This window comes from Ursus maritimus, unplaced genomic scaffold (genome assembly GCF_017311325.1).
Source record: "Ursus maritimus isolate PB19 unplaced genomic scaffold, ASM1731132v1 scaffold_14, whole genome shotgun sequence".
Classification (NCBI taxonomy): domain Eukaryota; kingdom Metazoa; phylum Chordata; class Mammalia; order Carnivora; family Ursidae; genus Ursus; species Ursus maritimus.
The window spans coordinates 1,098,791-1,110,515 of record NW_024423786.1 but is presented as its reverse complement, the minus strand read 5'-3'; positions in this window follow the sequence as shown (position 1 = coordinate 1,110,515).

Sequence of the window (11,725 nt, the reverse complement as noted above, 5' to 3'; positions counted from 1 at the left end):
ACCCCCAAATATTTCTAACCCATTCATTTCTTACCTCCCCCACACCTGCTACCTCCTGCCCTGAGCATATGGGGACCCTTCTTGGGCTCCTGGTCCCTCTCCCCTTGGTTCTCCATGCTGTGGCCTAGAGGAATCTGGGGGAGGAGAGAGAGTAGGAACGCTTCCTTGCTCAGAACCTCCAGGGGATTCCATCCACACACGGAACACCTCCATTGCCACCCCCTGTGGTCTGTGCACACATGCGTACACGCTGGGGGGCAGGCACAGAGCAGGTCCTCCTTGGGGGTTCCTTGACATTTGGAGGGCACTCACCCTGTTCTGGCCCAGAGCACGCAGCACTGTGAGTAGTCTTGCTGCGGGTAGGTGCCGTGAGACTTGGCCCACTGGCAGCTGCTGTGGGCTCAGGGGGTGAGCAGCAGCTGCTGTTGTATTTATTTTGGGAAGCCTACTCTGGCCACTGGGAAGAAAGCAGATGGGGGGTCCAGCATGGACATGGGGAGGTCTGTTAAGAGATCAGAGATGAGATGATGCCAATGGAGGGGTGAGCACAGAGCCATCCCCACTCTCTATGCCTTTGGTCCCCCCAGACAAGAGAGGGGCTCAGCCCAGGAACACACACTCCAAAGGGAAGCTGCTAGGACCCAACCGTGTCCTCCTCGGGTTTACCCAGCCCACACTCTTCCTGCCCTGCCTTCACCTGTCAGGCTTTGTGTATCAGGCGACAGACACGCAACTGGGCATAAGCTCCAAGGGACATGTATTGGCTCAGGTGAGCGTCAGCTGAGCATGTGTTAGGCACAGCATGGCCATTGGGCCCTGGAGCTCTCCCCTCATGTGTGGGTTCTGCTGGCTTCGTTCACACCCACGCAAGGCCTTCTGAGTGGTGCCCTCAGCAGCTCCAGGCACTTCCTTCCCAACAGTTCCAAGAGAATTTCCAGAATTGAGCCTCAGTGAAATGAGCTCATCACGTGGCCCCTTTGAACCAGTCACTGTGGCCTTGAGGTGGAATGTGGCAGTTGGCAGGCTGGTATTAGGGACCCCTCCAGAGCTGGGGGTGGCATTAGGAAATCCATGTGCGGTTATCAAAAATCAGCAAGCCTGGATGCAGGGCAGGCAAGGCCTTCAGGACCCTAACTGCTTCTCTGTGTGTGCCTAGCCTTGTTGCCATGCTGAGAATTTTGCTCCAAAGTGGTCTTCATGCCTCAGGCCATTCCCCATGCTGTGCCCTTGATCAAGAGTGTCCCTACCGGCACTTTTCATCTTTCATGGCCCAAGCTCCCCCCACCTCCAAGAAACCCTCTCCCCCCACTCAAGCCCTCCTCAGGCTTCCTGTCCCTCTACAACAGCTGTGACCAGTTTGGGCTCAGGTCTGTCACCAGCCCTCCCCCCACCCCCAGCTTTAGGGTGCAGCTAGGTCACTGTCAACACTACATTGCACAGAAGGCACAGTGACAGAGCCCCCCACCCACACTTTACAGACATGCCCCAAGAGTGCTGGAGGGGTTCAGTATCGCCTTGTTCTGGGCTTTAGATGATTTTGAGGGCTGAATAGGTGATGGGTGTAAACAGTGAGCAGGCTGAGTCTGGGAGCTGGTGAGGGCTGGAACAGGTAGTGAGCCGGAGGGCACCTGCTCTGTGGAAAGCATACACACACTATTGGGTGAGTATTGAGTGAACAAGACCCACCAGCAAGAAGAGCCCAGCCAGCAGGTCTTCAGTTTGTGATCTCTGACTAGGTCTATATCCCACAGCACACCCCACCCCAGGAGGCCCAGAGTGGGTGCTTGTCCCCCTGAGGGCTCATGGCCAAGTAGCAGATGATGTACCAAGCATAGGATTCTCTCCAGGGCTGTGGCCTCTGGAAAGGCCATTCCTGCCACCATCTCTGTAGGGCCAAGGGGTCCTTGCACCCCACAACCCCAAGAATCAGGCCCCTGGGGATCAGGGAAGCAGCCTAAATTTTCTTGTTGCATTAAAGAATCCTGGCCTGAAGCGGGGAAGCTGGACCTGCCCTCCCTGACACATACCCAACAGTAACAGGACAGTGCCCTCTTTGCCCACCTGTGTGGGGCCAGAGGAGGCCAGTTGTGAAACCAAAGATTGAAATATGACCCAGGGTCTCAGCACATAGTACCCCAAAAGTGCAGGACCCAATCAAAAGTTACCCATCAGAGCAAGCACCAGGGAACTCTCAGTCAACAGATGTCAGCACCAAAGTGTCAATGGAGGCTGGAATTATCTGACAAGGATTGAAATTAAAGTTGTAAAGAACCAAATAGATAATTTATAGTTTCTAAAAAAGCACAATAATTGGATTAAAAGGGATAATAGATGGCTCCACAGCAGAACAGGAGGGAAAGAGGAAAGAATCAGTGAACTTGAAGATAGAACAATAGAAAGTACGCAGTCCAAAAAAACAGAGAAAGACTAGACTGGGGTGGGGGCTCAGAGCCTCAGGAACCTGTGTAAAATAACAGAAGATCTCATATTTGTGCCATCCAAGTCCCAGAAGAAGAGGAGACAAGGAGGTGGGGTGGGGAAACTGGAAAACATAGTTAAAGAAATCATGGCTGATGGGGTGCCTGGGTGGCTCAGTCGTTAAGCATCTGCCTTCAGCTCAGGGCGTGATCCCAGTGTCCTGGGATCGAGCCCCACATTGGGCTCCCTGCTCTGCTGGGAGCCTGCTTCTTCCTCTTCCACTCCCCCTGCTTGTGTTCCCTCTCTCGCTGGCTGTCTCTCTCTCTCTCTCTCTCTCTCTTTCTGTCAAATAAATAAATAAAATCTTCAAAAAAAAAAAAAAAGAAAGAAAGAAAGAAAAGAAAAGAAAAGAAAAGAAAAGAAAAGAAATCATGGCTGCAAATCTCCCAAATTTGGCAGAAGACATAAGCCTACAGATTCAAGAAGTTGAACAAACCCCAAATGCTATAAACCCAAAGAAACCTCTCCCAAGGCCCATCACCAGCAACCTTCCAAAAACTGAAGACAACAATCCTTGAAAGCAGCAACAGAGAAACGATGCCTTACTTTCGAGGTTGAACAGTTAGCATATGGAGGATTCCTCATCAGAAACCCTGGAGGCTGGAAGGACATTTTTAAGGGCTGAAAGGGAACTGTCATCCGTGAACTCTATAGCTTGTGAAAATACCATTCAGGAATGAGAAGTCAAGACACTCTCACGTGAAGGAAAAGCACGAGAATGTGTCACCAGCAGGCCTTCCCTGAAAGAATGGCTGAAGGAAGCTCTCTAAACAGAAAGAAAATGATAAAAGGAGGATTCTTGGAGCATTGGGAAGGAAGAGAGAACAATGGACTTCTTCTCTGTAGCTTTCTGAATTACATTGGATTGTTGAAGCAAAAGTTATACCAGTGTCTCACATCTCAGAGTAGTTAGAGGGGGCATCTCAGGAATTACATTATAAATGGTGGAGGGGAACGGGCTGTAAAGACAGGAAACATCTCTACACGTCACTCAAACTGGCAAAAACCAGTAGGCTGTGGTAAAGACATCTATAGAGTGTAATCCTTAGAGTGACCACTACAAACTATGCAAACAGATACACTCAAAAACACTGTAGATAAACCAAAATGGCATTCTTAAATGTGTTCAAGTAACCCACAGGAAGGCAGAAAAAAAATTGAAAATAAAAACACAGGGAACAAACCAAACAAGTAAAATGGCAGACTTACTGAAAAGGCAAATAATATGATTCCATTTATATAACATTTTTGAAGTGACAAAATGTAGAAATGGAGAACAGATCAGAGTTTAGCAGGGTGAGGGATGGGGGGTAAGGCTGTAAGGGGGAAGCAGGAAGGGATCTTTAAGGTGAGAGACGGGTCTGTATCTTGGTCTCAGCCTTGGTTACCCATGATAAAGGACATGGAGCTGGACACACATCGTGTCAACGTCACTGTCCTGGTTTCCCTATTGTCCTATAGTTGCAGCCCCTGGGGCAAGCTAGGAGAAGGTACGTGGGACCTCACTGTACCATCTTTCCAACTTTCTGAGAAGTTATCATTATTATATCATCATTATTATTATTATTATTATTATTTAGATCATAATTATTTCAAAAGAAAAAGTAAAGTAGGTCCTGGGTGGCTCAGTTGGTTAAGCATCGGACTCTTGATCTCAGCTCAGGTCTTGCTCTCAGGGTTGTGGGTTGAAGCCCTGCATTGGGCTCTGTGCTGGGTATGGAGCCTGTTAAGAAAAAAGAAAAGAAAAGAAAAGAAAAGAAAAGAAAAGAAAAGAAAAGAAAAGAAAAGAAAAGAAAAGAAAAGAAAAGAAAAGAAAAGAAAAAAGAAAAAAGAAAAGAGAAGAGAAGAGAAGAGAAGAGAAGAGAAGAGAAGAGAAGAGAAAAAAGAAAAGAAAAGAAAAGTGTAAAAACAATACAACCCTTGGCTGTTGTTTTTACCCCAGGCCCAGCTCTGCTGCTGGCACAACGTCATGGAGCGGAGGCTGTCCCCTGTGTCCTCCTTTACAGCCTGTGGCTGGGGCAGGTTGGATTGGGGGGGGGGGGACACAGCAGCGTGGGTTTGTCCAGGCCCCACACTGGGCTCAGCCCGGACATTACCTACAGCAGAGGCCGCTGTGGAAATATTAGGGACACCCTGCCACTCCCCTCTCCTGACTTTGTCTCCTCATTCCCCAGGCCTCAGAGCTCATGATGCCTCTTCAGAGAAACTCCTGATCCCCTGATTTAAAATGCCCCCCAGTCACATCCTCCAGTGAGGTGCATTATAGCACTGATCCCCTGACGTCTTCTAAGCTGCTTATTTTCACCCTTACCCTCCCCCTGGCCGAATGGAGGCCCAGGAAGACTGGGGCTTCATCTTGCTTTCTTCCTTTTTTTTTTTTTTTTTAATATTTATTTATTTATTTTAGGGGGGGAGAGAGAGAGGGCACATGTGAGTGGGGGGAGGGGCAGAGGAAGAGAATCCCAAGCAGACTCGGTGCTTAAGCGTGGAGCCTGAGGTGGGGCTCAACCCCATGACCCACGAGATCATGACCCCAGCTGAAACCAAGAGTCAGACGCCCCATGGACTGAGCCTCCCAGGCATGGGGCCTCATCTTTCTTATCATGAGAACACGAGGCAGACATGGGTTTGTGAGGTGTTTCACTATCTGTTGCTGTAACAAGTCACCCTAAAATCTAATGGCTTAAAACAGCAACCATTTATTCTGTCTCATGGTTTCTGTGGGGGAATTTAGAGGCTATGGCAGGGAAGGCTGTTCTCTGTCCCACAGTGTCTGAGGGCCTGGCTGGGAGACATCCTCTCATGGCCACTGGATCCCAAGACCTGACTCCAGAGAGCTCTTTCAGAACCTCTAGGCTATATCCAGGCCCACGCACACCTCTATGGTTGTGCAGTCTGTCCTGTGGATGCCCTCAGGGTCATAGCCGGCAGTGGCAATAAGAGCAGTTGGAATCTCTGGGGAGTCTTTTTGACCTAACCCTCTAATACATCCCCCTTGGGAAAACCCTCCCCTTGGGGGAATGGCCTCATCGCAGCCATCCTGCGATGGCTCCATCCAAGAGTGCAAGCTTTGGGGGCCCAGTCCTCTTCCCTGACCCAGGGCTCTGCTCCCATCATGTATGTATCACTCAGTGCCTTTTCTAGGTCCTGGGGCAAACGGCAGCAGCTCCCAGGGCCACTGTGAAGACCAGAGAAAACATATGGGCATCCTCAGGCAGAGAGCTCTCCCTGAGGCACCTTGGTCAACCCTCAACACCACCAGGCAGGGAGGGGCTGTGAATGCCTCCGTTTTGCAGTTAAGGAAACTGAGAACAGAGAAGTAAAGTCATGTACCCTAGGGGACATGCTGAGCATGCTGCAGTCCCTTCTTTTGACCTTTACACACCAGGCCTCTGCAGCAGTCCTGGCCATACTGCTCGCCCCCTCCACCCCCTCTTCCTGTTGCTCCATGCTTTGTCATAGGGAATCTTTGTGATTTCCCTAATTTATCATGAGCTGTGCACATGATGCTTATTCCTTCTGTCCCCATGAGGTTACCCTGCTGACCTTACCCAGCTAGCCCCAGCACAGGCTCCTCCTCTTCTGGGAAGGCCACCTTGAAGCACCCACCCACTGGTCTGGTCTGGAGCAGCCCTGGGCTTTTGGGCCCTGGACCTAGCAATGGACATCACCAGACATAAACAATGGACAAAACCAGATTCGACAAAAATGTAGCTTTGCTTCATCCAAAGGGACATTCACTGACTGGCTTCTCTGAAAGGTCTACAGCTTCAGGCATGGCTGGATCCAGGGCACCAATAACATCATCAGGCATCTGTTTCATGGCTCTGCCTTCCTCTGTGTGCATTCTAAGGTATGCTCTCCCAACCTGTTGGTCAAGATGGCCCTGGCGACTTGCTGGACCTACTGGGGTCACAAGACTGACTCCTCACTCTCCCCTGAACACTGTAAGCTGGGAGTGGGATGTGGGTGGGGAGGGGGGTGGTTGGATGGGAGCAACCTCTCCAATGCAGCAGATGCTGATGTCTCCATCAGCCTCTACCTTTCATGAGGTCTGGCCTTTTTGCTTTTTTTTTTTTTTTTTAATAATTCAAAGAGGCCTTTTAATTATTAAAATATATGCTCATGGTTTAAAAAAAAAATCCCAGAAGCACACAAAAGGATACACAATGAAAAGTCAATCTCCCTCTGGAGCATCCCAGCTCCCACTCTGGAAGAAAAACTGTTACCAGTTTCCCTGTGTCCTGGCAGAGACATCTTACACTGTCACAAGCAAATGCAAACACCATGGATATTCTTGCCTCTCTGTTTCTCAAAAGATACAAACTATACACTCAGCTCTGAACCGTCTTTGTTTTTTTTATTTTTTCTTTCCTCTTACTGATTTGTGCAGATTATTCCCCAAGGGCTATCTAGAGACACCTTCCTCTCCCTCTTCAGCTTCACACAAATGGAATCATCTAGTACTCTGGCAGCACACCCTAGGGTGCCCCTCAGTGAGTCACATGTTTGTATATTCCCTCCCCTCAAGTGTATGACTTGCTTCTAATGGATAGGATAGAGCAAAGGTGAAGGGCTGTCTCTTTCATGATTCTATTAGGTCATATAAGAAACTCCCTTGCTGGCGTTGAAGTGAGACCACATTGAGGGAGGGCTTGCGACAGTCACATGCTAGGGGATGGCCAATGGCCTCCAGCCTCCAGCCACAAAAGAATAAGTTCTACCAAGAGCCAGGTGAGCTTGGTGGGAGCCCAGCCTGACCACACCTTGACTGTAACCTCATGAGACCCTCCCTGAGCAGGGCACCAGCTCAGCTGTGCCAGGGCTCCTGACCTAGGGACATGAGAGATGGGTATGCAGCCAGCTGCAAGCTGGCTAAGTTGGTAATTTGTTAGGAAGCTAATAGCAGTGTTCGCTCCTCTCTGCCCAGCTCCTCTCCCTCCAGATGTCTGTGAAATTCATCCATATCCTTGTGGGGAGCTCTAGTTTGTTCTTTTTCATTGTGGGGCAGTATTTCAAACTACAACCTGTCCATTCTACTGTCCATGGACATTTTAACTCCTTGGCTGCTATGAATAAAGCAGCCTGAACATCCCTCCATGTACCATTTAGACCACATGCATATGTATTCTCCTGGATATCAACCTAGGAGTAAACTTGCTGCACGGATGTTTAGCTTTGTAAGAAACTGCCAAACCATTTTCCAAAGTGGTTTAAGGACTTTACACTCCTGGCAGCGTGTTATGTGCGTCCCAGCGGTTGTGCGTGTTCATCAACACCTGGTAGTATCTGTCCTCAAGCTTTTGGCCATTAGATGGGTATAAAGAGGTTTCTCTTTGTGGTGTTGCCTTGCATTTCCCTGATGAGTCATACGGATGTGGGACATTTTTTCATGTTTATTAGCCTCCCCTGAGAGGTTCCTGATATTACTCTGTCAGCTCTAGAGTAATTTATTATCTGCCCATAAACCCTAAGCTGGAGCTGGAGGGAAAGAGAAACTCTCTTCACAAGGTCAGGGTCGCTGGGGCAAATCATGAAGCCCAAGAATGAAGGTGACATACAGGAGAATAGGGCGAAGAGATCTCAGGAGAGAGCAGGTCCCAATCACTGTGTGTAAGCTCTCAGATCCAGCCATGCCTGAAGCTTCCTTCTGCACTTCTCAGTCACACGAGCCAACACACTCTTCTTCAGTCAGTTTGAGCTAGGGTTCTGTCGCGTGTCAGAAAGGGGTCCTAATTGATGCAGGGGCTGAGGTGGCTCCAGTCTGAGTCCCAGTCTGCCTGGACTCTGGTTCTCAAGGACACTGACATTCTTGAGGCCAACCAAGCTTTGGGTTGGGGGCGGGGGCCCTGAATTCCAAGTGCTCCACTAGCCCTCCCTGCGTTGGTCTGCACCCCACTTCATTATTGAGTGTGTTTTGAGGCTGAATAACCATGTAATTGGTTTATCTGTTCCATAGTCAAATTTCAGCAAATATGTTTTTCATAATTAGGTGATGTTTATTTAACGGGAATAACCAGCCCATTAAATTTAATGAGGCAGGTTATCAGGTATGAAGTGGAAGTCTTTTTCCTTAAGAACAACTTGGATTTGGCCGTTCCTGGGGGGGCCGGAGAGATGCAGGCAGCTGCCCTGTCTGGGTGTGGGAAGCCCCAGGGAGTGGGGGTAGAGGTGTGTCCTGTCCTCAAAGGAAACAGGAACACCCCCTCCTGGTGCTCCCAGTCCCCCTACTTTTTCTCCATTGCATAGCATCCTATATCATTGATTTTATCTTCTCTGTCTCCCTCACCCCCAGATATCCAAGCTCTGAAGGGCAGCGTTTCCCTTCCCCCTCATTGCTATATCTCCAGCATCTAGAACGATGACTGCATACAGTAGGCTTTCAATGCCAACACTGGCTGTGCAAAGTAGAAATAACTAAGGGAGACCCCTCCTGCCACTGTGATTCCCCCCCGGGCTCTGAGGGTGTCCTCCTGGCACACTTCAGGCCCTCCCTGCCCCACTCTTGAAGTCTCCTTTTTAGCAAGCTTCGTCCCCCTCACTGCCCCTGCCTGGCAGGCAGGAAAAGCATTTTATTCAGGAAGATCCAGACTTTGCCAAGGGGTCGACCACTGGGCCCAAAAGCCCACGGGAAGAGATGGCCGTGCGCTGCTCTGTCCCGAAGGCCCAAGCTGTGGAGGGCACACCACTACGTGCTTTCGGGAGGGCATCAAGCCTGGGGACTACTACAAAATGTTCAGGTCCGTTTAGAGCAATGGAAAACATGGTCAATGATTACAAAACAAAACACATATTATCTTCATACAAAGAATGTGTCACACTGTAATATACTACTTATTTTCTTAAAAGAGAGTACATAGAGCTCCCTGTTGATAAATCCATTCCACGTCACCATTGTCAGTGGCTAGAGACCTGTCTTATGGATATCATATCTCACTTAATGCACACATCCCTTGTTGTTGGGCGTTCAGGTCGTTTCCAGTACTTTGCCATTGCTATAAATACTATGATAAACAAAGCAGTCGCTTCACCTGGCTATTTTAGCTCAGCCCTCAGACTAGGACTTAAGCCTCGCCTCCTCAGTGAAGTCCTCCCTGACCCCACGGCCTGAGCCCGGAGCTCCTGGGGGCTCTCCCTAAGGGGCCTCATCACAAGTGACCTCCAATGTCTTCTGGAATTATGACACGACTCCTACTACCTCCTGCTAGACTATAAGCCCATGGGGGCATGGACCAGGTACTGCCACTGTTTTCACAGTACATAGGAGATAATAATATGAACAATATTAATATTAGCTCCTTGGGTTTCTCTAGAAGCCAATTCTGAGGCAGAGATGAACCAGCAGGATGTTTATGTGAGCGTGTCCTTGAGGTCAGCACTTCTGGGTAAGGGGAAGAAGTGGAGGGCAGGACTAGCTAAACGGCCAAGCAGGCTCAGTGAGGCCATGCCCAACTCTCAGGTCAGAATGCTCTTCCGGCTTCCTCCAGCTCGGGGCGTGGGAGCTGGGCCACTATATCCCATCCCATCAAGCACTAGTTGGATACAACTCCTGGCCTGTTGGGGTGTGACTCGGGTGAGGTGGCTCCCTAGCAAAGGTGCTTCCCAGAGGGAGAGGACCCGGGGGCAAGGGCTGTGTGCCCACAGCTGGCCCTGATGGGGATCCGGGTGGGAGGTCCTCTGCCCTCACGTTTAGGGAGCAGTACCCATGGGACACCTGTCATCACAACCCCCCTAGGGGATGGCATCTATGACTGTCTCCCTTTTACAGATGAGGAAACAGAGGCCTCGGGGCTTAGGAGCTGGTGTCCAGGGGCTTGGAGCAGGTGCTGAGGCTGTCTGGCTCCGATGCCAGGCCCCGAAGCTCCCCATTATGCTGTGGAGTGGGTGCTCCAGAGGCTGAGCAAGGGCCGGGACCAACGTCTGAGGCCACAGGGCCTGCTGACAGGCTGGTTTCCTGACTGCTCACCTGTAGAGCCATCTGCCACCTCCAGGCAGAGGGGGTGCATGTCCCCGGTCACCAGTGATGGCTGTGGGCGTGGCTCCTCCTCCTTCTTATTCTGTGAATCCTGCTTCACCTACTTGGCTGTGTCTGATGCACGCACATTTAGCATTCCAAGTCTTCCCGCAGGCCGTCCCTGCTAGTGTTCGAACTGTCCACCTCTGTTGCTCATACACTCCTTGTCCCGAAATGTACCTTGTCTGATAGTAACACAGCCGTTCCAGCCTTCTCAGTTTGCTGGTATGCTTCTGTTTCTCTGCTTCTATTTTCAACTAGCCTGTGCCCTTATGTAGATGAGGTCTCTTATAAGCAACACACAGGTGGATTATGTGGGGTGTGTGTGTTGGGGGGAGGTTGTTTGTGTGTGTATGTGAATTTGCACATTTTAAAAGGCCTCTGATGCATTTCACCAAATGTGACCCCCAGAGAGTTCATGTGAGCTGCCTTCTCCGGCAATGGCCTCAGTGGAGGGCCCTCTACACATCTGTGTCTGCCTTTCCCGTGTCCAGGGCACATTGGACATTTCTTCCACGCCCTGCTCTCACTCCCACCTCAGCCACCTGGAATGACTTGGGATGTCTGCAGCCACACCTGTATCCACTCGTGGGTGGATGAGGTGGTGGTGTGTGGCTGGGATAGGGCAGGCGTATGAATCAGCACCTCACAAGAGATCCTGCCCCAGGGCTCATGGCCACCTTGATGACACCAGCTCAGACCCTGCCTTGGCATTGCTGGGCCTCTCCAGGTCAGTAATGACGTTGGAAGGAATGAATGCCAGCCATTTCTTTTGCCAGGATCCACAGTCCTATCTGGGGGGTGGAGGACTGGCCCCTTTAGCTGGGTCCCTGGGGCAAGGTAGAGTCAAGACACTGGACAGATGTCCCTGGGCCTGGCCCAGCACAGAGCTAGGACCCCTGCTCCAGAAAAAGGTAGTGTCAGCACTGTGCAATCTTGGGCAAGTTACTCACACTGGGCCATGGTTTCCTCATCTGGAAAGTAGGGGCGGCAATGGCCCTACCCCACAGAGCTGTGTGACTCTAAACGAGTTAGCATTTACAAAGGCTGTGGGAGAGGACCTGGCACGGGGGGCAGATCCAACAGGGCTGATACTGGTACTCCTCTGGAAGCTGTCCATCATGTGCTAATTCAAGCTATACACATGCACAGGTATGTGTACACACCCACCCGAGCAGAGCCACACATGCTCGCTCAGTGGCCCCCAGTCATGCCGAAGCCCCTCCTGTGGGC